Source organism: Crinia signifera, chromosome 1, assembly GCF_055691185.1.
Source record: "Crinia signifera chromosome 1, ASM5569118v1, whole genome shotgun sequence".
NCBI classification, from domain to species: Eukaryota; Metazoa; Chordata; class Amphibia; order Anura; family Myobatrachidae; genus Crinia; species Crinia signifera.
In genome coordinates, this window is record NC_139217.1 from 254,787,684 (window position 1) to 254,813,413 (window position 25,730).

At 41.0% G+C, this 25,730-nt stretch overlaps 1 long non-coding RNA gene across 3 annotated transcripts in view; it reads left to right on the top strand.

Annotated features, from left to right (window-relative positions):
• Positions 1 to 25,730, top strand: part of LOC146073275 (uncharacterized) — a 99,216-nt gene that overhangs the window by 4,798 nt on the left and 68,688 nt on the right. For all 3 annotated transcript variants that reach the window (XR_014473275.1, XR_014473276.1, XR_014473277.1), the window contains one exon: positions 427 to 461. This is a non-coding gene — a long non-coding RNA (uncharacterized LOC146073275). The remainder of the gene's footprint in view (positions 1 to 426; positions 462 to 25,730) is intronic.

A 25,730-nucleotide genomic window follows, 5' to 3' on the forward strand; every position in this document is an offset into this window, starting at 1 on the left:
ACTATAATATATGTATTCCTGTATTATAATAGAATATTTTATTATTATTATGATTATTATTAGTAGTATTATTAGTATTATTTTATTTATATAGTGCTCATTATCCAATAGGACTCGATGCACTAAACAGATAGAATGAATATAATACAGTACAGGAACAATGAAGTACAGAAAAGCTTTTCATAAACTATACTTAATGGAATTGTGAAAATGCTTGAGGAAACAGGAAAGTCTTGAGACTGCTTTTGAAAGATTCTAGAGTGGGGGGCCTCTCAAACTGTGCAGGGAAGTGAATATATATATATATATATATATATATATATATATATATATATTATAATGTGCTCCTAACACCCATAGTGTTATGTGTGTAAAATATGATCATGGTCAGATGCAAATAATTAAAACCTGTCTGTCCTTTTCTAGGTGGAAAACACAGAGGAAGATATCTAGTCCACAAGGTAAGACTGCATTTTCTTTCAGAAGATATTTCAGGTTGAAGGAATTTGGTGAAATGTGAAATTCTAGTAGGAGACATACTGTATATCCGTCCATGCTCTTTGTCTTTATTTGTAGTTACTGCTGTCATTGTGCATTAAGCCACTATAAAAGGCCTGGTGCTAATATATCCACATGATGTATCCACAGTTAAATACAGTACTGTACACATATTCTATGTTTGCAGTGTAATACGTTCATGCACAGTAATTCTATTTTCAATGCTACCGATTTAATGTAATATTCTGTAGTGGATGTATGTGCGTATATATGTAATATTATTACTGGTGACTTATAGCCCTATATTCTACCCTCGTTACATAATACTTGTTTTCTAATAATGTATTATGTTATTATTATTATTATTATTATTATTATTATTACTACTACAACAACAGTATATTTGAATTAACAGATGTAGGAACATCATAGGTGTGTGACAGACAGCTATATACTGTGAGTGTATATGTACACTAATACATGCATGGGTGAAAATTTTCCCATCAGCAATTTAGTTGTTTTGTTTTTTATAATATTAATGCTACTGTCTATATACCACTGTCACTAAAGCAGGTATAGGTTTATCATTTGTAACTATGTCAATTAAATAGCGATGTTATTGTTATTGGGTTATTATATATGTTGTACTGTAAATAGGGGTGATGTTTCTTACGATACAGTGTTCCTAATGACTGCAGAAGAGATAACACCAGAACTCATTATCGTGTGTGTGCATGCGCGTTCGCGCGCGCGTGTGTGTGGGTGTGTGCGTGTGTGTTAACATGTCATATTGCACTTTACAGGGAATATTTGAATCATTCACATTAGTCTATTTTCTTTTTGAGCTTACATTTTACATACCCAAACATACAAATACACATTCATTACCATGCACAGACTATAGTTCATAGTCAAGAACTTACATACATACATACATACAATTCAGTTTAGACATTTGTGTATGTATTATATAGAGCTAGAAAAGTATATTACACAATTGGTACTCTACAAAATGTCAAAAACAATTTAAAGCTAGGAAAAATGGGGGAGAGAATCTTGTTCATCATCATTTACATGTATGATGCCAATACTGTTTAGCCAAATATATATATATATATATATATATATATATATATATACATATACATATATATATATATATATATATATATATATTTAGGGTAAGGTATTGTTGTGTACATCTGACTGGAGCGATAATTACTAGTAATAAATTATATTTGCTTTTTTCTGACTGTGTATTTTTGTATATTCCATCATTGTCTAACATGACCCAAAGTTGCCAAATACTGTATATGTACAGACTGATAATGCCACAAATTCTGCTCCAGCTGTAGAATACAAAAAACAAACCTTACAAAATAATTTTAAAAAACAATATAATACTGTACATGCCAATACTATATTATTTATCAATTATACCCAGGTAACAAATACAGGATTTAAAACGAAAATCTTTACCTATACACCATATAATCAAATAATGAACTAGAGAGAGAGAGAGAGAGAGAGAGAGAGAGAGAGAGAGAGAGAGAGAGAGAGAGAGAGAGAGATAGAGAACCATATCCCCATATCCATAGTTAGATATATCTACTTTAACGTTATGCAGCTCATCCTAATTAATATGTGATTACATGTATAAGTACGGACTAACAGAGGTATGATCGGGGAATATGTATTTTCCACATAATGATGTTATATCTTAATACATACATATGTAAACCAAATTTGCATGTTTTGTTTAGTAATGCAATGCTAATGCATGTAGTAATGCAATGCTAATGCATCTGGCCCTATGTCATCATGACATAGGGCCAGATGCACAAAGCTTTAAAAGTGATAAAATGGAGAGTGATAAACAGCCAGCCAATCAGATCCTGCCTGCTACTATATGTCACAGGCTGTGTTTGAAAAATGTCAGTAGGAGCTGATTGGTTGATCGTTTATCACTCTCCATTTTGTCAATTTTGAAGCTCAGTGAATCTGGTTAATAATCTGTTAAAATATACTGTTAAGGTGCCCATACACTGCTGCAACGTCTCGCAGCAGTGTTTGGACACCCGATTCCCTGGCAAGCTGCCAGGACCTTCCCAGCGGCAGGGACGCATGCGATCGGTTGTGATGGATCGCATGCGCCCCTGCTTCCCGCCTCCCTCGCCGCCAGGAGGGAGGTCCCAGGACGGGTGGTCGGTCGAGCAGCAGGTCCGTCCACCCGGTCGGGTCCGATGCACACGGGACCGCGCATCAGTCCCGACGGCATGTCAGGGAGAGGCGACTTGCTCCGATTTAACGGGCCAATTGGTCGCAATCGGCGGAAATCGGACCAAATCGCCTCAGTGTATGGGCACCTTTACTGCCTTAATGTGGAACTGCTAGGAATAAGAAATGATGGCAAAATTGTGTAAAAGGCATATTGTTAGCTATGATATTTACTGATGCTGGACAGAATTTCCCACTACACAAATAATACATGGTGTTCATCACTTTGGAAGACTAGTCATGATTAGTATTAAAAGACAATTGTTTTGAATGTACTTTTTACAGATAACTTGTGCTGTTTTATACTGTATTTATAAATAGAAAGATCCATTAATGCATTGTCCCCAAAAAATCTTATTTATGCATAATTTAAGGGAGTAATTCTGAGGGTGATTTTATGATCTAGCACAATCCCAGAAATGGTGTTTTCTGCATTCATTCCTTCAGTACACATCACATGTATTGGTGTGTTATGGGTGCTCTCTACTGAAGAAGAATCGCTGATTTAGAGTGTGAATTTGTCACATTGCTGCATTGGCTATATCCCAGTATATAATGCATGTACAGATATTACATACAGGGATGAAGCCATGGAATTATGTTCCATAAGTCTGCATGACCACTGTTTTCTTGCAAATCTCGGGAAAGAACATAGTATTTCTTTTCTTTATGCCAGTCTTAGTTGCTGCCATAGGAACAGATGTGTGCATATGCCAAAACCAGAATCTCCATAACTGCAATGGCGAATGAGAATAGAAAATTACAGCTTTCATTTTTCATTATCAATTCATTTTGCTAAACTTGCCAACCAAGAGTATTGAACCCAACCTACCTTCCTGATCCTAAAATGTAAGATGTCAGGAATATAGAGGAGTATAGCAGACATTCTTCCATACCCATTGGACACAATGTGTGTTGCTATGTGAACAGGCAAGTGCTGTGACCATAGAGATATAAAAAAAAAATGCCAAAGCCACCAACCATTATGTATGCAGTCAGCAGACTGGAGAATATGGATAACACAGATAGGTGAGCCTAAAGAGGAAGTCCCACCTTAAACTTCAACATACAAGTAAAGGGAAATTCCATCTCTGTAAATAGCTTTATAGGATGTTCTTCTGACTAATTATAAACCTCTATTTATTTTTTAAATGTCCTACTCTTATTGGACCATAGAAGCAAACGCAGTCCTTTTAAAAAGAGATGTAATATATGACCATTTTCTGGCCCCAATGGTTTCCATTCTGTGCTGCCTATTGTTTTACAGCACAATGGAACAGTGGTTAGCATTGCTGTCTCAAAGCACTGAGGTCATGAGTTCAATTCCTGAACAAGGCCTTATTTGTGTGTGTGTGTGTGTGTGTGTGTGTGTGTGTGTTTGTGTGTGAGAGTGAGATTGTGGGGGTTATTCTGATTCACTCGGAAAGACACAATAACTCTCTAATGGACAAAACCATATGCACTGCAGGTGGGGCAGATGTAACATGTGAGTGTTAGATTTAGGTGTTTTATTGTTTCTGTGCAGGGTAAATAGTGGCTGCTTTATTTTTACACTGCAATATAGATATCAGTTTGAAGTACACCCCCAACCCAAATCTAACTATCTCTGCACATGTTACATCAGCCCCACCTGCAATGCATATGGTTTTGTCCATTAGAGAGTGATTTTGCCTTTCTGAAGGAAGCAGAATAACCCCCAGTGTGGATGTTTGTGTGTGTGAGTCTGTGTGATTGTGTGTGTGTGTGTGTGTGTGTGTGTTTGTTTATTTAGGCTGTATGCACCAATGTAGCAGGACACATATTCTCTCTGAATTACTGTAAAAAATAGTGGCACTATGTAAATAATATTATCAGCAATAATAATAATAATTATTATTATTATTATCAACGCTAAATATAGGATGAGTTTGATTTATTTTACTCTTATTTACAATGATAATAAAATGTGTTGTTAAATTAAATAATAATTCACAAAATAACAATGTGTCACGCTGGTGAAAAAAAAAAAAAAATTTTAAGAAAAAATTGTGTTTGTAGGAACATACATTTGTGATTTTCGTGTGCATATTTTTAATGCTATATTGCAAAAAAACTAAATCAAAATATAACCTAATCATAAATCAAGGTTTATTTTATATATTGTCGAAAGTATTCAGTAATCCATATAAGTATACACGATTCTGCACTGAGAAACTTATCCCTATGTGCAGGGGCATAACTAGAACTTTGTCGGCCCCATAGTAAAATTTTGAAAAGGCCCTCTACCCTACCATTATCACTAAAATGCCCCTTGAGTGTGTGTGGGGGGGAGCGGAGGAGTGAGAAACACAGAGGGTGCCAGGGAAAGAAAAAAAATAGAGCGGAGTGAGAGAGTGGTGGTCAGGGAGAGAGAGGCTTAATGGAGAATGAGAGAAAGTGAGAAGTGAGGGAGGGGTGTCAGAGGAGAAATAGAGAGGTGCGAAAGAGTGGGTTGAGTAAGAGAAATGGATGGGTGCATTCAGGAGAGAGAATGTCAGGGAGGAGACAGAACAAAAGAAAGGATGTCAGGGGGAGAAAGGGGGTGCCAGGGAAAGAATAAGAATGAGCGTGTCAGGGAGAGAGGGGTATCAGGGAAAGAGAGAGAATGAGAGAGCGAGAGAGGGTGTCAGGGAGGGAAAGGGGGTGTTAGGAAAAGAGAGGGGAACGAGAGCGAGAGAGAGGGAAGCTATCAGTGTGAGAAAGGTGGAGAGATAGGGATTGAGGGGGTGTCAGGCAAAGAGAGAATGAGAGAGGGTGGTGTCAGCGAGAGAGGCTGTCAGGGAGAGAAAGGGGTGAGGCAGTGTGAGAGGGAGAGACAGTGCCAGGTAGAGAGAAAGGGGGCAGAGAGAAAGAAGGAGAGACTGTGAGAGAGAAAGAAAGAGGGGATGGTTAGAGAGCAAAATAGAGCACCAAGATGGGGGGGGGGGGGGTTTGTGAGAGAGAGGGAGGTGTTGAGTGAGAGAAGGGGGGGGGGAGTGAATAAGGAAAGGGGAGGTGGAGCAGGAGTTTGAAAGGGTGACAGGCATCACTTTATACCCCTCCTAATTCCCTCCAATGTAATGCTAGTCGCCTGCTCCCCTCCTCACCTTCCTGGTCAACTGCTCCAAACCCCCGGCACTTGTCTCCTGCCCACAGCACCATAGCCTATAGCTCCTACCCATGCTGTGACCTGCTTTAACCACTGTTATAATGTACTTGTTTGCGCTGATCCCTTGCTCCCGACAGCACCATTCCCCTGCTACAATTTGCGCCATTCTCATGCTCTCCTCAATGCTGGACCCCTGCTCCCAGCCGCACCAGTCTTCTGCTCCACCCGGCACTGGTCTCTGGTCCCGACAGAAACGTCCCCATGCTCCCAGCTGCGACAATCTCCCTCTCTGCCTGGTGCTGGTCCCCTGCGCCATCCCCCTACTCCTGGCTGCCTCAGTTTGCTGTAGAAGGAAAGAGCCAGAGGCTGCAATGCTATGAACAGGAGACTGGTCCCCTGCGCCATCTCCCTACTCCTGGCTGCCCCGATTGCTGTAGAAGGAAAGAGCCAGAGGCTGCAATGTTGTGAGCAGGAGTCCCCTGCGCCATCCCCCTACTCCTGGCTGCCCCGATTGCTGTAGAAGGAAAGAGCCAGAGGCTGCAATGCTGTGAGCAGGAGACCAGCGCATGGCGCTGGTCTCCTGCTCACAGCATTGCAGCCTCTGGCTCTTTCCTTCTACAGCAATCGGTCATCTGGCACTGGTCCCCCTGGCGCTGGTCTCCTGCTCACAGCATTGCAGCCTCTGGCTCTTTCCTTCTACAGCAGTGGTTCCCAAACTGTGTGCCGTGGCACCCTGGGGTGCCTCAGGACAGTTGCAGGGGTGCCCTGAGTTGGTGGCCCAGGACCAATTAAAATGATTTATGATCAATATCACAGACAAAACCAGTGCTACCAATGATAACATTGACAAACAGTAGTAAATCCTGTCTCTTACCATGTAACTGACCCTAAGGATGACATATAAACACAATTTAATATTTTTTTTCTAAATTTATCGATAATTAACATTCGGCCTAGGGGTGCCGTGAAATTGTTTTGAGGCTCAAGGGCGCCGTGATTCAAAAAAGTTTGGGAACCACTGTTCTACAGCAATCGGTCATCTGTTCCTTTTAAAAACTCACACTTTAGTAAATTTAGGAGGTCATTCTTGGTAATTTGCCCTGTGGCGAATTGGCAATTGGTGAAGGCCTGTGCATGTGCATATTCGCTTATGCACATGTGCAGGCCTTCTGTAGACTTGCATAGTCTCCATGGTGCTTGCAACGGGGGGGGGGCAACGTGAATGAGGCGTCCTAGCGTACCCAGGAAACCGCTGGGCACCCCCATGCGAACAAGAGTGGCGTCCTTCCTTTCCGTGGGCAGGCAACTGATGTCACCGGATGTCAGCTGCCTGCCCTGTTCACGTAGCAGGGCACCACAAAACTCAGAGAGTGACTTAAATTTGTGAGTGCTACAGAAATTATTCGATGTTCGACGACCATCGAATGATTTCAGTCACGCACCCAAGGCTGTGAATGGATGTTTATGCAAAATATCCATTCACATGCCTGCCGGGACGGTGGCATCCAGAGAGAGGCGGGTGTTAGTGCAGGCGGCGTTTAGTTGGCTCACAAAGCAGCGAAATTTGTTGCTTTGTGAGTCAACAAGAATTACCTCCTAAGCCCATAGGCCAGTATTCAGTTACCTGCGATCATTAATCACCGGTAATTGTGTCGCACAGCTATTCAATTAACCTCAATAAGTATGCACGAACCACTGCCTCTAAGGGATTTTGTTTGACCTGCCTTAGGCAGAAGTTACCAAATCCTCACAAACAGTCCAGTTTTTTACCAAGCGCAAACACACAGGTTTCACTAAGCTTTTGTGTTTTTGGGCGAAATCATGTTGTTGTTTTTTTTTTTTTGAGGGAACAAATTGGATAGCCTGAAATAAAATATCTGTGAAACATCGGGAAAAATGTTTTGTTTTGGGATAATTGAAAACTGCCATATTGCTTTAAAGTGTACATTGTTATTATAGTATCCCTTTAGCTATGCTTACATTATCTCATAACTATTAATTACAGTTTACCAATATATAGTTTCATTTAGATTGGGACTAATAGCATTTTATCCAATGTACTGTATATACTTATAATGCTGCAGGTACTGTAAACATTGCCAATATTGAGGATCATATATCCTACACGCACATCTTAAAGAAGTTACTAGTCAAGAGTTTTGTGAATACTGTATATGAATATAATTCTAATGTCTTCATAATGAAATAGTTCTGGAATTGTTTTTCCTTATTATTTTATCATTGTAGTGTTGTTAATAGTAATCAAACGTAGAAAGATGCCCTATGCCTCTTTGTACCATTAATACCCCTTTCACATCGCAAATGCTGGGTCGCATGCAGGATTTGGACACAGGTTTCTTCCCTGGAGCGACCTGACATTTGCGATGATTAAGCCCCCACTGCAGCCCTGCAATAAGCTGGCTCGCTGACATCAGTAAGGGGGCGGGGCAGTGTGGTGTTGCATCATCGGGGATGGAGAAGGAGGCAATGCTTGGAGCTGACGCTGCCTCCTTATAGTGTAAACGGGACCTGCGTCGCTCGACGCGGGTTACCTGTTTACACTGTCCTGCAACCCTGGTCTGACCCAGGTAAAACCTTTCTTTTATCCTGGGTTGGAATGTTTTTTTTTTCAAATGGCCCTTTCACACAGCACAGAGACCCTGGTCGACCTGGCAACAAACCGGGTCGGACCCAGGTTATTTGTGCGGTATGGGTCTTTAGATCAGGATACAGGTTTTGCTTATAGAAATATAGTAAGTAAGGGAATAAACTGCCTTTATATATTTGCTGAAAACAAGGCGATAATGTAGGTGACATAGGAATGGAGTGAAGATATATTCTGCTTATGATACTGTATCCTATCCTAACAGGTTTTGGGTGTAATAAATGTTATTGACATTTGTCACATGCTAAAAAAAAAACAGTGTTATTGAAATAAATATATCATACAAGATGACAGGGATTAGGGATGGGAGTTACATGAGACCATGTGCCATGAAAGGAAGAATTTAGTAATGAAAGGAGTGTATCAGGGTTGAGTGGAAAGGGTAGCCAGGGGAGGGTGCTAAGAGACAGGGTATTATGAGACGAGAGAGAGAAAGAAAGAGAATAAGAGGACAATTCATTTGCACCAGAGTAAAATAAATATGACCCCACTCCATCTCTAATCATTTATCTTCTGTATAATATTTTCAGTATAATATTCTCCTTTATTTCTTCCTTCCTTCCTTCCTTCCTTCCTTCCTTCCTTCCTTCCTTCCTTCCTTCCTTCCTTCCTTCCTTTCTCTCTCTCTCTCTCTCTCTCTCTCTGCATCTATATATACACTTTTGCTGGCATTGGAAGTCTCATATTATAGCTCTGGTGCTGATCTGCAACTTGCACAATTACTGGCTCAGATTTTGAAGTGTCTCAGATGTTATTGAAAATATCATTACATCCCTCTTCTTGAGTTTACAGTTAAAACTAAAAACTGAAATCTATGATATTAGAAGTCATCCCTGAGTTCCATAACTCATCCAGTCCTGATATCAGAAGTTACCAGGGGAGCCTCTAGTGGGGGGCCTGCAGCATATTTCAAAATATAAATAGGGGAGGCACAGCAACTGCCACTCCAAACAGACTCCCTGGCAGTTGGTGTTTCTCCCCCTTTTGAATTTTGAACTGTGCTACAGCCCCTCCTCTGGAGCCGTCACTAGACGTTATTGTATATAAAATATTGGTATATCTTAATTCAATAGAGTGGTCAGAACCATGACATTTACAGAGGTTTTGCAGTTGGCCCTAGGTCCTTAAAGGGGGCCACATAAATAACTGTCATTGGGATGACATCAGATCACATAATTAAAAAAAATCGAATGGCATTGGTCCATTGGGAGTTCCCGTTTCCTCACAACCAGTCTTTCAGTGATTGCGCTATTGCCACACTGTTTATGAACATCATCTTCTATAGCTATAATTATTTGCACTGTCATTGTATTCTAGCCATATAATATCTATAGTCCTTTAAACAATATTTTTAACATATTCATATGTAAGAACTTATGGAATACGTGAAAGGTGAGACGAAATTGAGGTGTATACAAGTAAACAAGAGGATAGGTTGCAAGAAAAACTTTAGGAAGCCCACAGAGTGGTTAACTGGTTAAAAAACATCACCATCCTATCTGTTATGAAAGAACTAAGGGGGTTATTCTGGTCCATTTGTTCAAACCCCTTAGTTTGCTAGTGGTCAGATGCGCATGCGCATTTCTGTACATGTGCATACGCCGGGAGCATGCTGACATGGGAACAGGGTGTTCGCCGGGTGCATGCACCCAAGATAGTGGGTGGGGGGCATGGGGCAGTGACGGATAGGTGCGTTCATGGGAATGCCCAGCAGTTCATGGGTGTTCCCATGGTAATCACCAGGTGACGTAGGTGCTGGGGGTGGGCAGCTGACATCACAGGATGTCAGTTGCCCACCCACTTCCACCCAAATGTCCACGCACCTGAGATCATCGAATGATGTGGCTGTTCCCCCTGGACCGCGAATGGATGTTTATGTTAAGCATCCATTCACAGGCCTTGCAGCGACCCGGCATTCACAGGGCAGCATCTGGTGGACTTGCAAGGCTGTGAATTTGCAGTCTTGTGAATCAAAAGAATAAGGGCCTAAGTGTAAACATGTGACCTATTTCAAAACTGGATTTTGGTCCTACCTGGAAAATCCTTTTTTCTGAATCCATGGTGGACACTGGGACAATGGTGGCTCCACCCACCCCCCACTGTCCCAGTGTCCACCATGAGTATGAAAGAAAATATATATATATACATTGCTCCCTGAATAGCTACCACTCTTGTGTTTTATATATGGTATAGACTACCAATCACTATACGTTATATAGATAAAGGCTATTATCATATAAGGACATAAGAATGCAAGCTGAGTGATTTTAAATACAGATCACAGATCTCCAAGGTGATTTCTTATATCTGTAACATTTTACAGGAGTAATGTTTAACCCCTTCCTGACAGAGCCAGTTTTTGCGTTCCTGACAGAGCCCTTTTTTTCAAATCTGACATGTCTCACTTAAGTGGGGATAACTTTTTTTTGCTTTTACTTATCCCAGTGATTTTGAGATTGTTTTTTCGTGACACATTGTACTTCAAATTAGTGGTAAATTTGGGTCGATACAGTCTGTGTTTTTTTGTGAAAAATACCAAAATGTCGTAAAAAAATGGAAAATTTAGCAATTTGCAAAATGTTAAATTTTCTGCTTGTAAAACAAATAATCATACCACTCAAAATAGTTAATAACTAACATAGACCATATGTCTACTTTATGTTTCCATCATTATTTCAACTTCCTTTTAATTTTTTTGGACACTAGGAGGCTTACAATATGAATAGCAAATTCTCAAATTTTCAAGAAAATTTCAAACACTGATTTTTTTAGGGACCAGTTCAGTTCTGATGTGACTTTGAGGGACTTGTATGTGAGACACCCCCATAAATGATACCATTTCAAAAACTGCACCCCTCACAGTATTCAAAACAGCATTTTGGAAGTTTGTTAACCCTTTAGGTGTTTCACAGGAATTAAAACAAAGTGTAGGTGAAATTTCAAAATTTCATTTTTTTTGCAGATTTGCAATTTTAATACATTTTTCTAAGGAACACAGTACATTTTACTAGAGAAATGTGACTAAAAATTGATTCCCCCAATTCTTTTGTTTTCATAAATATCCTATATGTGGCCCTAGTGTGCACGTTGACCAAACCACAGGCTTCATAATAGAAGGAGCACCTACTTGATTTTGGAGCCTCCTTTTTATGAGATTATTTTTTAGGCACCATGTAGGTTTCTAGGCACCATAAGATGCTAAAAGTTAGGAACCCCCCCACAAGTGACCCCATTTTGCAAACTACACCCCTCAGGGAATTCATCTAGGGGTATAGTGTACATTTCAAACCCCCAGGGGTTTCACCAATTGTGGTACAACTGGGCAGTGAAAATGAAAAATTATTTTTTTTACACAAAAATGCAGTTCTGGCTCCAAATTTGTCATTTTCAGAAGGTATGAAGGAGACAAAGCACCCCAAAATCTGTGCCCCAATTTCTCCCGAGTACGGCAATGCCTCACATGTGACCAAAAAATACCATTTGGGTGCATGGCAGGACTCAGAAGGGAAGGAGTGATTTTTGGATTTTGCAGCTCAGATTCTGGTGGAATTTTGGTGGGTGCTATGTCGCATTAGCAAGACCCCCCAAGCACCAATACAGTGGAACCCCCCCACAAGTGACCCCATTTTGCAAACTACACCCCTCAGGGAATTCATCTAGGGGTATAGTGTACATTTCAAACCCCCAGGGGTTTCACCAATTTTGATACAAGTGGGCAGTGAAAATGAAAAATTACATTTTTTTACACAAAAATGCAGTTCTGGCTCAAAATTTTTCATTTTCAGAAGGTATGAAGGAGAAAAAGCACCCCAAAATCTGTGCCCCAATTTCTCCCGAGTACGGCAATGCCTCACATGTGACCAAAAAATACCAGTTGGGTGCATGGCAGGACTCAAAAGGGAAGGAGTGATTTTTGAATTTTGCAGCACAGATTTTGGTGGAATGAATGGTGGGTGCTATGTTGCACCAATACAGTGGAACCCCCCCACAAGTCACCCCATTTTGCAAAGTACACCCCTCAGGGAATTCATCTAGGGGTATAGTGTACATTTCAAACCCCCAGGGGTTTCACCAATTTTGATACAAGTGGGCAGTGAAAATGAAAAATTACATTTTTTTACACAAAAATGCAGTTCTGGCTCAAAATATTTCATTTTCAGAAGGTATTAAGGAGAAAAAGCACCCCAAAATATGTGCCCCAATTTCTCCCGAGTACGGCAATGCCTCACATGTGACCAAAAAATACCAGTTGGGTGCATGGCAGGACTCAGAAGGGAAGGAGTGATTTTTGGATTTTGCAGCTCAGATTCTGGTGGAATTTTGGTGGGTGCTATGTCGCATTAGCAAGACCCCCCAAGCACCAATACAGTGGAACCCCCCCACAAGTGACCCCATTTTGCAAACAACACCCCTCAGGGAATTCATCTAGGGGTATAGTGTACATTTCAAACCCCCAGGGGTTTCACCAATTTTGATACAAGTGGGCAGTGAAAATGAAAAATTACATTTTTTACACAAAAATGCAGTTCTGGCTCAAAATTTTTCATTTTCAGAAGGTATGAAGGAGAAAAAGCACCCCAAAATCTGTGCCCCAATTTCTCCCGAGTACGGCAATGCCTCACATGTGACCAAAAAATACCATTTGGGTGCATGGCAGGACTCAGAAGGGAAGGAGTGATTTTTGGATTTTGCAGCTCAGATTCTGGTGGAATTTTGGTGGGTGCTATGTCGCATTAGCAAGACCCCCCAAGCACCAATACAGTGGAACCCCCCCACAAGTGACCCCATTTTGCAAACTACACCCCTCAGGGAATTCATCTAGGGGTATAGTGTACATTTCAAACCCCCAGGGGTTTCACCAATTTTGATACAAGTGGGCAGTGAAAATGAAAAATTAAATTTTTTTACACAAAAATGCAGTTCTGGCTCAAAATTTTTCATTTTCAGAAGGTATGAAGGAGAAAAAGCACCCCAAAATCTGTGCCCCAATTTCTCCCGAGTACGGCAATGCCTCACATGTGACCAAAAAATACCAGTTGGGTGCATGGCAGGACTCAAAAGGGAAGGAGTGATTTTTGAATTTTGCAGCACAGATTTTGGTGGAATGAATGGTGGGTGCTATGTTGCACCAATACAGTGGAACCCCCCCACAAGTCACCCCATTTTGCAAAGTACACCCCTCAGGGAATTCATCTAGGGGTATAGTGTACATTTCAAACCCCCAGGGGTTTCACCAATTTTGATACAAGTGGGCAGTGAAAATGAAAAATTACATTTTTTTACACAAAAATGCAGTTCTGGCTCAAAATTTTTCATTTTCAGAAGGTATGAAGGAGAAAAAGCACCCCAAAATATGTGCCCCAATTTCTCCCGAGTACGGCAATGCCTCACATGTGACCAAAAAATACCAGTTGGGTGCATGGCAGGACTCAGAAGGGAAGGAGTGATTTTTGGATTTTGCAGCTCAGATTCTGGTGGAATTTTGGTGGGTGCTATGTCGCATTAGCAAGACCCCCCAAGCACCAATACAGTGGAACCCCCCCACAAGTGACCCCATTTTGCAAACTACACCCCTCAGGGAATTCATCTAGGGGTATAGTGTACATTTCAAACCCCCAGGGGTTTCACCAATTTTGATACAAGTGGGCAGTGAAAATGAAAAATTACATTTTTTACACAAAAATGCAGTTCTGGCTCAAAATTTTTCATTTTCAGAAGGTATGAAGGAGAAAAAGCACCCCAAAATCTGTGCCCCAATTTCTCCCGAGTACGGCAATGCCTCACATGTGACCAAAAAATACCATTTGGGTGCATGGCAGGACTCAGAAGGGAAGGAGTGATTTTTGGATTTTGCAGCTCAGATTCTGGTGGAATTTTGGTGGGTGCTATGTCGCATTAGCAAGACCCCCCAAGCACCAATACAGTGGAACCCCCCCACAAGTGACCCCATTTTGCAAACTACACCCCTCAGGGAATTCATCTAGGGGTATAGTGTACATTTCAAACCCCCAGGGGTTTCACCAATTTTGATACAACTGGGCAGTGAAAATGAAAAATTACATTTTTTTACACAAAAATGCAGTTCTGGCTCAAAATTTTTCATTTTCAGAAGGTATGAAGGAGAAAAAGCACCCCAAAATCTGTGCCCCAATTTCTCCCGAGTACGGCAATGCCTCACATGTGACCAAAAAATACCAGTTGGGTGCATGGCAGGACTCAGAAGGGAAGGAGTGATTTTTGGATTTTGCAGCACAGATTTTGGTGGAATGAATGGTGGGTGCTATGTTGCACCAATACAGTGGAACCCCCCCACAAGTCACCCCATTTTGCAAAGTACACCCCTCAGGGAATTCATCTAGGGGTATAGTGTACATTTCAAACCCCCAGGGGTTTCACCAATTTTGATACAAGTGGGCAGTGAAAATGAAAAAATACATTTTTTTACACAAAAAATGCAGTTCTGGCTCAAAATTTTTCATTTTCAGAAGGTATGAAGGAGAAAAAGCACCCCAAAATCTGTGCCCCAATTTCTCCCGAGTACGGCAATGCCTCATGTGTGACCAAAAAGTGGCAGGACTCAGAAGGGAAGGAGTGATATTTGGATTTTGCAGCACAAATTCTGGTGGAATGATGGTGGGTGCTATGTCGCATTAGCAAGACCCCCAAAGCACCAATACAGTGGAACCCCCCCACAAGTGACCCCATTTTGCAAAGTACACCCCTCAGGGAATTCATCTAGGGGTATAGTGTACATTTCAAACCCCCAGGGGTTTCACCAATTTTGATACAAGTGGGCAGTGAAAATGAAAAATTACATTTTTTTACACAAAAATGCAGTTCTGGCTCAAAATTTTTCATTTTCAGAAGGTATGAAGGAGAAAAAGCACCCCAAAATCTGTGCCCCAATTTCTCCCGAGTACGGCAATGCCTCACATGTGACCAAAAAATACCAGTTGGGTGCATGGCAGGACTCAGAAGGGAAGGAGTGATTTTTGGATTTTGCGGCTCAGATTCTGGTGGAATGAATGGTGGGTGCTATGTGGCATTAGCAAGACCCCCGAAGCACGGTGAAATTATGAACCTAATAATCCATAGATGTGTGGTATATTTTAAAACACTCCTTTATACATAGGCCGGGTTTGTCGGGGCAAGTGTCACACTGGAAAATAGTTTGCTTTCTTATTCCCTTTTTATAGCAAACTTTGCACCTTTTTTTGTGTCCTGCCCTTTTTTCCAGTGGAGGGGATTTCATCAGGAAAATGCTGCCCTGGTACAATACGGGGGCCAGTACTAGAAGTACTGGGGCCCTCTGCCTGCTGGTTCCCAAATATTAGGCCCTTTATGACTTCCTCTTGAAAGTGCATAAATGTCCCCCTCTGGCCGGTAGAACGGAATAGCACGTAAGCGTTATACAGTGCCATCTGGATGATATACACGGCCAGCTTCTTGTACCAGATTTTTGTTTTCCGCAGGGCACTGTACGGCTTCAGTACCTGATCTGAAAGATCCACTCCGCCCATGTACCTATTGTAATCCAGGATACAATTAGGTTTTGAGGTGTGGGTACTGGTACCTCGTACAGGGACGGAGGTGGTACTGTCTCCGTGAATTGTTGTCAGTATAAGGACATCCCTCTTGTCCTTATATTTGACCAACAACATATTTTCGGTGCATATTCCCCTGCTTTCACCCCTTCTCATTACTTGGGCAATGTGCGTTTTTGGGAGGCCTCTTTGGTTCTTGCGCACAGTACCGCAAGCTGCTGTACCTCTTGAACCAAGGGCCTTAAACAGGGGGATGCTGGTGTAAAAGTTATCCACATAGAGGTGATAACCTTTATCCAGGAAGGGGTGCACTAAATCCCAGACAATTTTTCCACTAACACCTACGAGGGAGGGGGGGCATTCTGGCGGTTCAATTCTTGAATCCTTCCCTTCATATACCCTAAACCTGTGAGTGTACCCTGAGGTGCTTTCACACAGCTTATACATTTTTATGCCATACCTTGCCCTCTTACTGGGAAGGTACTGGCGGAATTTAACCCTTCCTTTAAAATGTATAAGGGACTCGTCTATGCAAATGAGTTTATCTGGGATGTACATGTCTTCAAATTTGGCACTGAAATGATCAATGACCGGCCTGACTTTGAATAGCCGGTCAAAGGTGGGATCATCTCTGGGTGGGCACTGTGCATTATCGTTGTAATGCAAAAATTTAAGGATCGTCTCAAATCGAGCCCGGGGCATGGCCATACGGTAAAATGGGGTGCTGTACAGAACATCTGTACTCCAATATTGCCTAATTTCTGGCTTTTTTACTATGCCCATATGAAACACCAGACCCCAAAACGTCATCATCTCTACTGCATCTACAGGGGTCCACCTAGCAAATGATGACGTGGGGTTTTGAGCAATAAACTGCTGGGCATATAAATTAGTTTGGTCCACCATTAAATTTATAAAATCATCAGAGAAAAATAATTTGAAAAAGTCAATTTCTCTGAGACCTGTGGAATCAAATTGGATTCCTGGCATGGCCAAAAACTCAGGAACCTGGGGCTCAAAATTGTCTGGTGGTGGGGTCCATACGAGATCAATTATTGGGGGGGGGGTCTCAGCTGCTCTACGGGGGCGTCTTTGAGGGGGTCCCTCATCACCAGAGGAGGAAGAGGAGCTTAAGGCGAATCCTTCAAATTCCCCGCTTGCATCACTGGCTGTGTCAGAGTCAGAAGCAATCATGGCATATGCCTCCTCCGCTGAATACATTCTTCTGGATGACTGGGATGACATTTGGGATGACATTTGGGATGCCATTTTTATTTTTGTGTTACTGGTAGTGAAATGTTTCAACACGTGTATAGTGTAGGGGGGGGTACAAACTTTATTTCAACCCGGGGGGTATGTAGTGTGTAGTGTGTATGTAGTGCAGAAAAAAAAAATACTTTATACAAAAAAAAAAAATTGAAGGGGTTAAAAAAAAAAAAAATTGAAGGGGTTAAAAAAAAAAATTGAAGGGGTTAAAAAAAAAATTGAAGGGGTTAAAAAAAAAAAAAAAAAAAAAAAAAAAAGGTCCTGCGCCAAAAATTGAGCACAGATGTTGGTCAGTAACGTCCGTCACTGAACAGCGCTCATTCAGATGCTATGGAAAACCTTTTTTAACATTGAACCCCCATGTTTTATATCTTTGTGAAAATTAAATAAATTTTTATGCGATGATATCTCCTATGTTTATATTTTCACATATATCTACATCTGAGGCTTGTTGATGTGAAAACGTCCCTGTGAAGTTCAAAGGAAAAACTGCACAAAGGAATAACCCCATACAAGGGAAGTTTGTGTATTAATTATATATTAGCGCTGGTTGAGGATCTATCTCTATCCCCCTTTGCATATCATGTTCTTTTCTGGGTAAAAGAAGAAATACCCGAGAGATAGAACCATCCCGGCAGCTTTTGTGCGCACTGTGGTGTATACCGACCCTTCATTTGCAACAGGAATTTGATCAAAAAAAAAAAAAAAAATAGATCAACCCTGTGCCGAAAAAGATGATCAGTGATGTACGTCACTGATCAGCGCACAGCGGCCACAGGACACCCACAAAATCACAGTGTGTGTAAAAAAAAAATTAAAAAAAGACCCCACAGCACACACAAAAAAAAAAAAGGTGATCAGTGATGCGACACTGATTACCAGTGAGGGGCAGCAGGTGCACAACCTTTGGTGCAACTGACAGTGCAACTGGCAGGTATATATAAAAAAAAAAAAAACCTCTGCACCCCCAAAAAGTTGCTGATCACCTCAGATATAGTGATCAGCACAAAAGGCGGGGGCAGCAGACACAAAATTTAGCACTCTCTATCACTCTCTGTCACTATCTCTCTCTATCTCTCTATCTCTCACTATCTAACACTCTATGACACTGCAGCAGCAGCAGTGACAGGTATATATATATATAAAAAAAAACCTGCGCCCCCAAAAAGTTGCTGATCAGTTAATTTATACTGATCAGCACAAAAGGGGGGGCAGCAGTCAGTTATATAAAAAATATATAGCACAATCTGTCACTATCTCTATCTCTCTCTCTCTATCTCTCTCTATCTCTCTCTATCTCTCTATCTATAACTATCACACTGCAGCAGCACAAAATATAGCACTCTCTGTCACTAGGCCTCTCTATCTCTCTCTCTCTATCTCTCTCTATATCTCTCTATCTCTCTCTATCTCTATCTATCTCTCTCTATCTCTCTCTCTATAACTATATCACACTGCAGCAGCACAAAATATAGCACTCTCTGACACTATCTCTCTCTATCTCTCTCTATCTAACTAACGCTATTACACTGCAGCAGCACAAGTTCACAACACAGGAAGTCACAAGTAACAGGATCCAGGAAGCATCCAGCACACTACAAGCAGTGATGAAGCAGGCAAGGATCAGGTAAGTATTTTGCAAGGTTCTGGTCAGTATATCGCGGCAGCTAGGCACGGTGACCGCACTGCACGCAATTCCAGACCGGAATGGCGTCTGCAGTGCAGTCACCGTTAGTTTAAACCCCCCTCCATGGCTGTGATTGGTCCGTCGGTCCGACGGACCAATCACGGCCTTTGGGGGCGGGCGGGGTGAGGTGGGGTGACACCAGTGTCACCCTTACACCCCGCGGTGATTGGTGCTGTACTTTACAGCACCAATCACCTCCGATCGCGTGTCACCGGCGAACGTTATTCGCCGGTGACACAGAAAACGCTGTAATTGGCTGTTCACACTGAACAGCCAATCACAGCGATCGCCGACGGGGGGCGGCATCGCAGCCCCCCCTGGGCATGCACGGACATGTCTGCTGTCAGGGACAGCAGACATGTTGAAACTGTCACCGCGTCTATAGACGCGGTGACAGTTAAATGCCATGACGTACATTTACGCCATGTGTCGGGAAGTACTTCCCGACCATGACGTAAATGTACGTCAATTGTCGGGAAGGGGTTAACTTATATAGGAAATATAATCTTTTTTTACACATTTTTATTTGAATTTATATAACAAATGTGAGCAATGCTGGTATTTTTTTGCGTATATTTTGCACGTCTCTCACAGAAATGTTTGCACTCCAAGGGTTAAAAGGTAACTAATAGAAGTTATTATTATTATTATTATTATTATTATTATGTGAGCGTTCAATAATCATGGATAAATCAAAATATAACAAAAACACACCCTTAGACAGTCAGCTAAACCTATATATATATATATATATATATATATATATATATATATATATATATATATATATAAGTTGTTAAATATATTCTGTATATTAATTCCCTGTTTAATGACATGTTTAAATGTATATTGTTTCTGAAAAGAAAACAATCTATGAAGTAGACAAAACTCACAACCCAATTTGCACATTATATTTGCATAGGAAACAATAATAAAAATGACTGAGACAATATTATAAAAACATAAGTAATTGCAGCTTGCTTTTATAACCTAAACAGTGATAATACTGAACTAAAAGACTTGTTCCATGAAAAATCAAATCATTTCACTACACTAATTATTTCTAAACACATAGCAAAATAAACATTACTGAAAACTTGTCAAGAGATGATCCAAAGATGACAATGGTCATATCCACATGCAAGGCACAGTGTGATAAAACTTTAATTTTGTTCAGGTCTTACAACTATGACTACGTTTCCATGGTGATGTAGGAAACGTATTGTGCAGAAGTGCCCCTAGAGGGCATATGTGCTGCAGATCATGCAACAATGACAACAAACACGTCAACAGGAAAATATCATTGCAGTGATGGCTGAAAATAAAAATGAATGCAAATAAAAGTCAACATACAATTTATATATTATGAGTAACCTAATATAAATGAACACAATATTGAGTGTTTACTGTTTTGTTATGATGACTTTTTGGTTTGTGCCTTTGTTTCCTAAAGCTTGGGTTGGTCCATGAAATACATTTATCCTTTACAGTGGATCTTTAAACTAGCAAGTGAAAATATATCAGGATATAACCAGAAATAAAGTAAAATCTCTAATACCTACTTTTATTTTTATTGGTATTTTACCCTATGTGCTTTTTCCTTATTTTACTTGAGGTTTTGAGTTTATAGTTTCCGTCGTTTGAGTCTTTCCTGTATATTACACCAATTATTCCTATTTCGTGATAAAATTTAAAATAGGGGGCTGTATATATATATTTTCACCATAATGTCTTTTTTCTAAGTTAACAATGTGTAATCATTACTGAAAAAGGAGCAGTGGGGTCAAACTCATGGCCCTCCAGCTGTTGTGGAACTACACATACCAGCATGCCCTGCCACAGTTTAACAAACCATAACATTAAATCTGTGGCAGGGCATGCTGGGACGTGTAGTTCCACAACAGCTGGAGGGCCATTAGTTTGACTCCACCGCTCTAGGGGGTACATTTCCTAAGATGGGAGTTCTATTGAAGTTGGAATGTTGTCTGTAGCAACCAACCAGATTTGATCTATTATCTTCTAGAAGGTGTTAAATGAGAAGTAGAATCTAATTGGTTGCTATGGGCAACATCCCATCTTCAATAGGACTTCATCTTAGTAAATGTACCACCAGTTTTGCAACCTACTAAATAACATATTCGACAATTAGTGTTTCCTTGTTCAGCACCATGGACAGTAGCACATTGCTCTTTATCCAGCCTCAGGGCGGGATGTTATAACATCCGCGGCCCCCCTTCGCCGGACATCGCATTTTTAATAACGGCATATGCTATAACATATGCCGTTATTCATGCAAGGGACAGCTCTTGCGGTAAGAGCTGTCCCTTGCGATGCGGTGCCGGCACTGGACTTCCGGGTCTGTGACCCGGGAGTCCATCTGCGCATGCGCAGACCACGGCGCCGGCCGCAGGGCACGCTGGGAGGGATCCGTGACGGATCCCTCAAACAGCGCTGCGGTAAGAAGCCCATAGGCTTCTGCAGGGATTCGCCAGCTTTAGCTGGCGATTCCCTCCGCAGCGCTGACACTGCGGAGGCGCCATATAGCATATAGAAATGCGGTAGAAACCCCGAAAACGGGGTTTTTACCGCATTTCTGCTATATAGCATCCCGCCCTCAATATGTAATGTAATTTCTAGTTATAATAAAGGAGGAAGCTGAGTTTTTACATTTTTTAACACCTTTAGGTGGCAAATTTGACCTCTGTTACTATTAATGTCATCAGGGAAGGCAAGTAGTTAAAGTAGTTATTGAATAATAACTAGTTAAAACAATGTTTTCCTGAATAAATGTTAACATTTTCCAATGTCTCCAGTTTTCCAGTTCTCAGCTACTGTATGTATGTAATGACTCCAATCATACATGTATTATTGCTTATTAAGTACAGTTAATAAGCATCATTTTGAAATCAATGTATAAATAAAATTATTGTCCTGTGAATGATATACAGTATATGCTGTAACCTATAGTGGAAAATATAAGAGGGTGACATTTAATAGGATGAGTGAATCAGAAAGTGAGAGATTTGGTAACAGTTTTTTAAAGCGGCAATCATTTACACTTCCAAATCAAACTGGTTTGCAGTGTAAATGATTTCCTACCAAATCTCTCACTTTCTGATTTTCTCATCCTATTAAATTTCCCCCTTACTCTCTTTAGTTTAATACAGTGGCTCATAACGTTTTTGTAATCACGATGCACTATAGTTTCAGCATTTATTCTTCATGGCACCCCATAGGCCAAAGGCTTCTTTCTGAGAAATTCAGAAAGTCAGTGATTACATTATATAAATTGTGCTTAACTGTAACCCTGAAATTCAATTATGTTGTGGCGCACAGTTTTGCATTTTTGTTTGTCCACATGTTATTTGATTGGCAGTCACCAGCACTAATTTTACCTATCACACTGACCATCAATAATTTGATTTGATACTGGAGCACCAACCCGTGGCACTCCTGTAAATGTCCCACTGGCACCCAGTTTAGGAACCACTGCTCTAATATCTACAGTAACTGATCCACGGTATTTTTGTGTTCCATAAATCACAGCAGTAAAGGGGCATACACATGTAAGCTTAAGTTTTGTGCTGAGCAATTCTCCTTAAAATTCCCGGGGGCTAGATCGCCCACACACACATAGCGATGTGTGCTAACCGGTATTCTTTATGCATATGCACATGCTATGCATTCTATCTATATTTTGCCTGCATGTACTAAAGATCTGAGCAGGCGATGGCGACTCACGGGACTGTGCATCAACATCTCTATGGGGTGTACACTACACATGGAGCGTTTTGTGCTTAATTTCTAAGCGATCTAGAGAGATCACTAAGAAAAGAGGCAAAAATCACCCCATGTGTATTGCAATGACACCTTTATCTCTTCCAGATGGCAGAGTCTTCAAGCACATTTTATGTACACTGTGTGTGTGTGTGTGTGTGTATATATATATATATATACCCAGAGCCATTGCGATGCACCGCAGCGCCTCAAGCGGGGTGGGGTCCCCCACTGCGATGAGGTGATGCAAGTCCCAGCGCCGCCGCCGAGTCGGGCAGTGGGAGCTTGATGCGGGCGCTGCCACTGAGTCCGGGGGAGGGGGGTTGGGAGCTTGATGCGGCCGCTGAGTCCGGGGTGGAGGGGGTTATGCAGCCGCAAGCCCGGGAGGGGGAGGTGGGCATGCGGCCACCACTGAGTAGAACCACGGTTGGGGTGGGGGTGGGGGGTTGGCGCGGGGCTCCCAAATGCCGCCCTGCAGTGGCTGGCACCCCAGGCAAATGCCTAAAGCTGCCTAGTGGTGGTGCCGGCCTTGTATGTGCCCCTGTCAGCTTGGGCTGTGGACATCCTCTAATGATGCCACACCACTACGATGCTCTCAGTGACTGCAGTAAGAGACAGTGTTCTAAGTAGCTGAGCAGTGTGAAGAGCGCAGACCAGATTAAATAGCTTTAGCTTGCCACCTTGCCTCGCTTCTGTGATTATTGTTCCTGCTACAGTTCCCACTATATATATATATATATATATATATATATATATATATACATATATATGTATATCTGCTGTTCTGAACCCCTTATCAATACCCTTCATTGGCCTATGTGAGCCGTGTTTTCCTATTTGTCTTAATAAAGCATGAAAATACATCATCCCTTAGGTCAGGCATGTCCAAACTATGGCCCTCCAGCTGTTGTGAAACTACAAGTCCCATCATGCTTCGCCACAGTTTTGCTATTAGGGAATGCTAAAACTATGGCAAGGCATGCTGGGATGTGTAGTTTCAAAACAGCTGGAGGGCCACAGTTTGGACATGCCTGCCTTAGGTATTTTGTAATCAATTTTCTATTTATCCAGTATGATAGTATGAAGTTTATATCATTTACCAGTATATGCATTTCAGAACTAAAACTTTTTACAAGTGATGTATTAATTTCATTGTCATGTTACATTCTTTTGCATGAATAGATTATTTTACTAAAACTACTCATTAGAAACCAATTAACGAAATATTTCTGCAGAAAATCTACCTACATAATTCGTATTTTTGTTAGTCCACGCACTCTATAGATCAGTGCTTCCTCATAAGACATAAATGTGGCATTGCCCCTAGTAAGCTCTCTGCGAAGGACTCAATAAGAAGTGGTGCTGGAAAAACAATCTGCAACCAGCAGTCAAAGCTATACTGTGAGATCATGTGGCGTGTTTAGTATTATTTATTTATTAACAGTTTCTTATATAGCGCACACATATTCCTCAGTGCTTTCTAGAGAATATTTTAACATTCATGTCAGTCCCTGCCCCTGTGGAGCTTACAATCTATATTCCCTACCACATGTACATGCACACACATTCATTCTAGGGTTAATTTTGTTGGAGCCAATTAACCTACCAGTATATTTTTGAATTGTGGGAGGAAACAGGAGTACCCAGAGGAAACCCACCCAAGCATGGGCAGAATATACAAACTCCGCACAGTTAGGGCCATGGTGGGCATGGAACCCGTGACCACAGCACTGTGAGGCAGTTATGCTAACCATTACACCATCCAGACTGCCCCAATATAGTGTGTACAGTGCTCATTTATATTCTATCCATAGATAAACATTTACTCAGCACTTGTAATACATTTAAAAAAGGTTTCCTTTTTTAAAGGAATTTCACATAAAAGCATTCTTGAATCATAATATTGAGCATTCTAAATAAGATCAGAGACATTCAAAATATTAATGACTGAAAACAGGTCTTTCCTGTCACATGAGAGAAGTGTAATATCTGGGCTCCCGTTTTTCTTATGAGACCGCGTCCCCTTGCGGGGCTTGCTGCGTTCACCACGCTTCGGGCACGGTGGCTAGCTGCGCTCGCCACACTATATAAAATCAACTCCATGCGTAGTTGGATAGTAGGGGTATGAAAAAATGGGGTGCATTTAACATGGGAGCCCAGATAATACATAAGTACCGAAAAAGTTGTTTATTATAATTCAATGAGAAATCTTAGACATATTGGCCTTTTGTCTTCACACTTTAATACTATCACCTATTGTTCATGTTTTTAAAGCTTATAGCTGTGCTTTGAAATACTGTTGACATAATGTCCATGTGAAATGGCATTCCGTTTTAGCAGTGCAACTTTTTATTATTGTAAAGGAAATACCCATGTGTCTTAACCCTGAAAGGATTGGGAATACAGTTGGAAAAATGCTTCAGAGTAAATGTCTAGTTGTCAGATGTTTATAGTAACAAACATGAAACCTACATGGCCCTGGGTGTGGCTAAGCACTGACAATGTACCGCAAAATCAAAATTCCCCTTGACTTAATGTCAGATAAGTGGGCAATTGATTATTTTTTGACATTATATGAACATTATATGACATTATATGAACTTTATATGGCATTATATGAACACTTTGTCAGTTCAGCTTTAGACCTCCTTCTTTTTGATATTATATTGTTTTTATCCTTATTATGGATTGTTTAATTAAAATGTAAACACAATCATATCCTCCTCTAAGATATATATATATATATATATATATATATATATATATATATATTGGGTTCTGTAGGCTTATTTTTTCATATAGAGAATATACTTAACCTTTCATATGCCCCAAATATAAGACACTTGTAGTATCAACTGTACGGCCGGTATCCAATTAGCTGTTGTAAGTTAGAGCAGCTAATGGATTCGG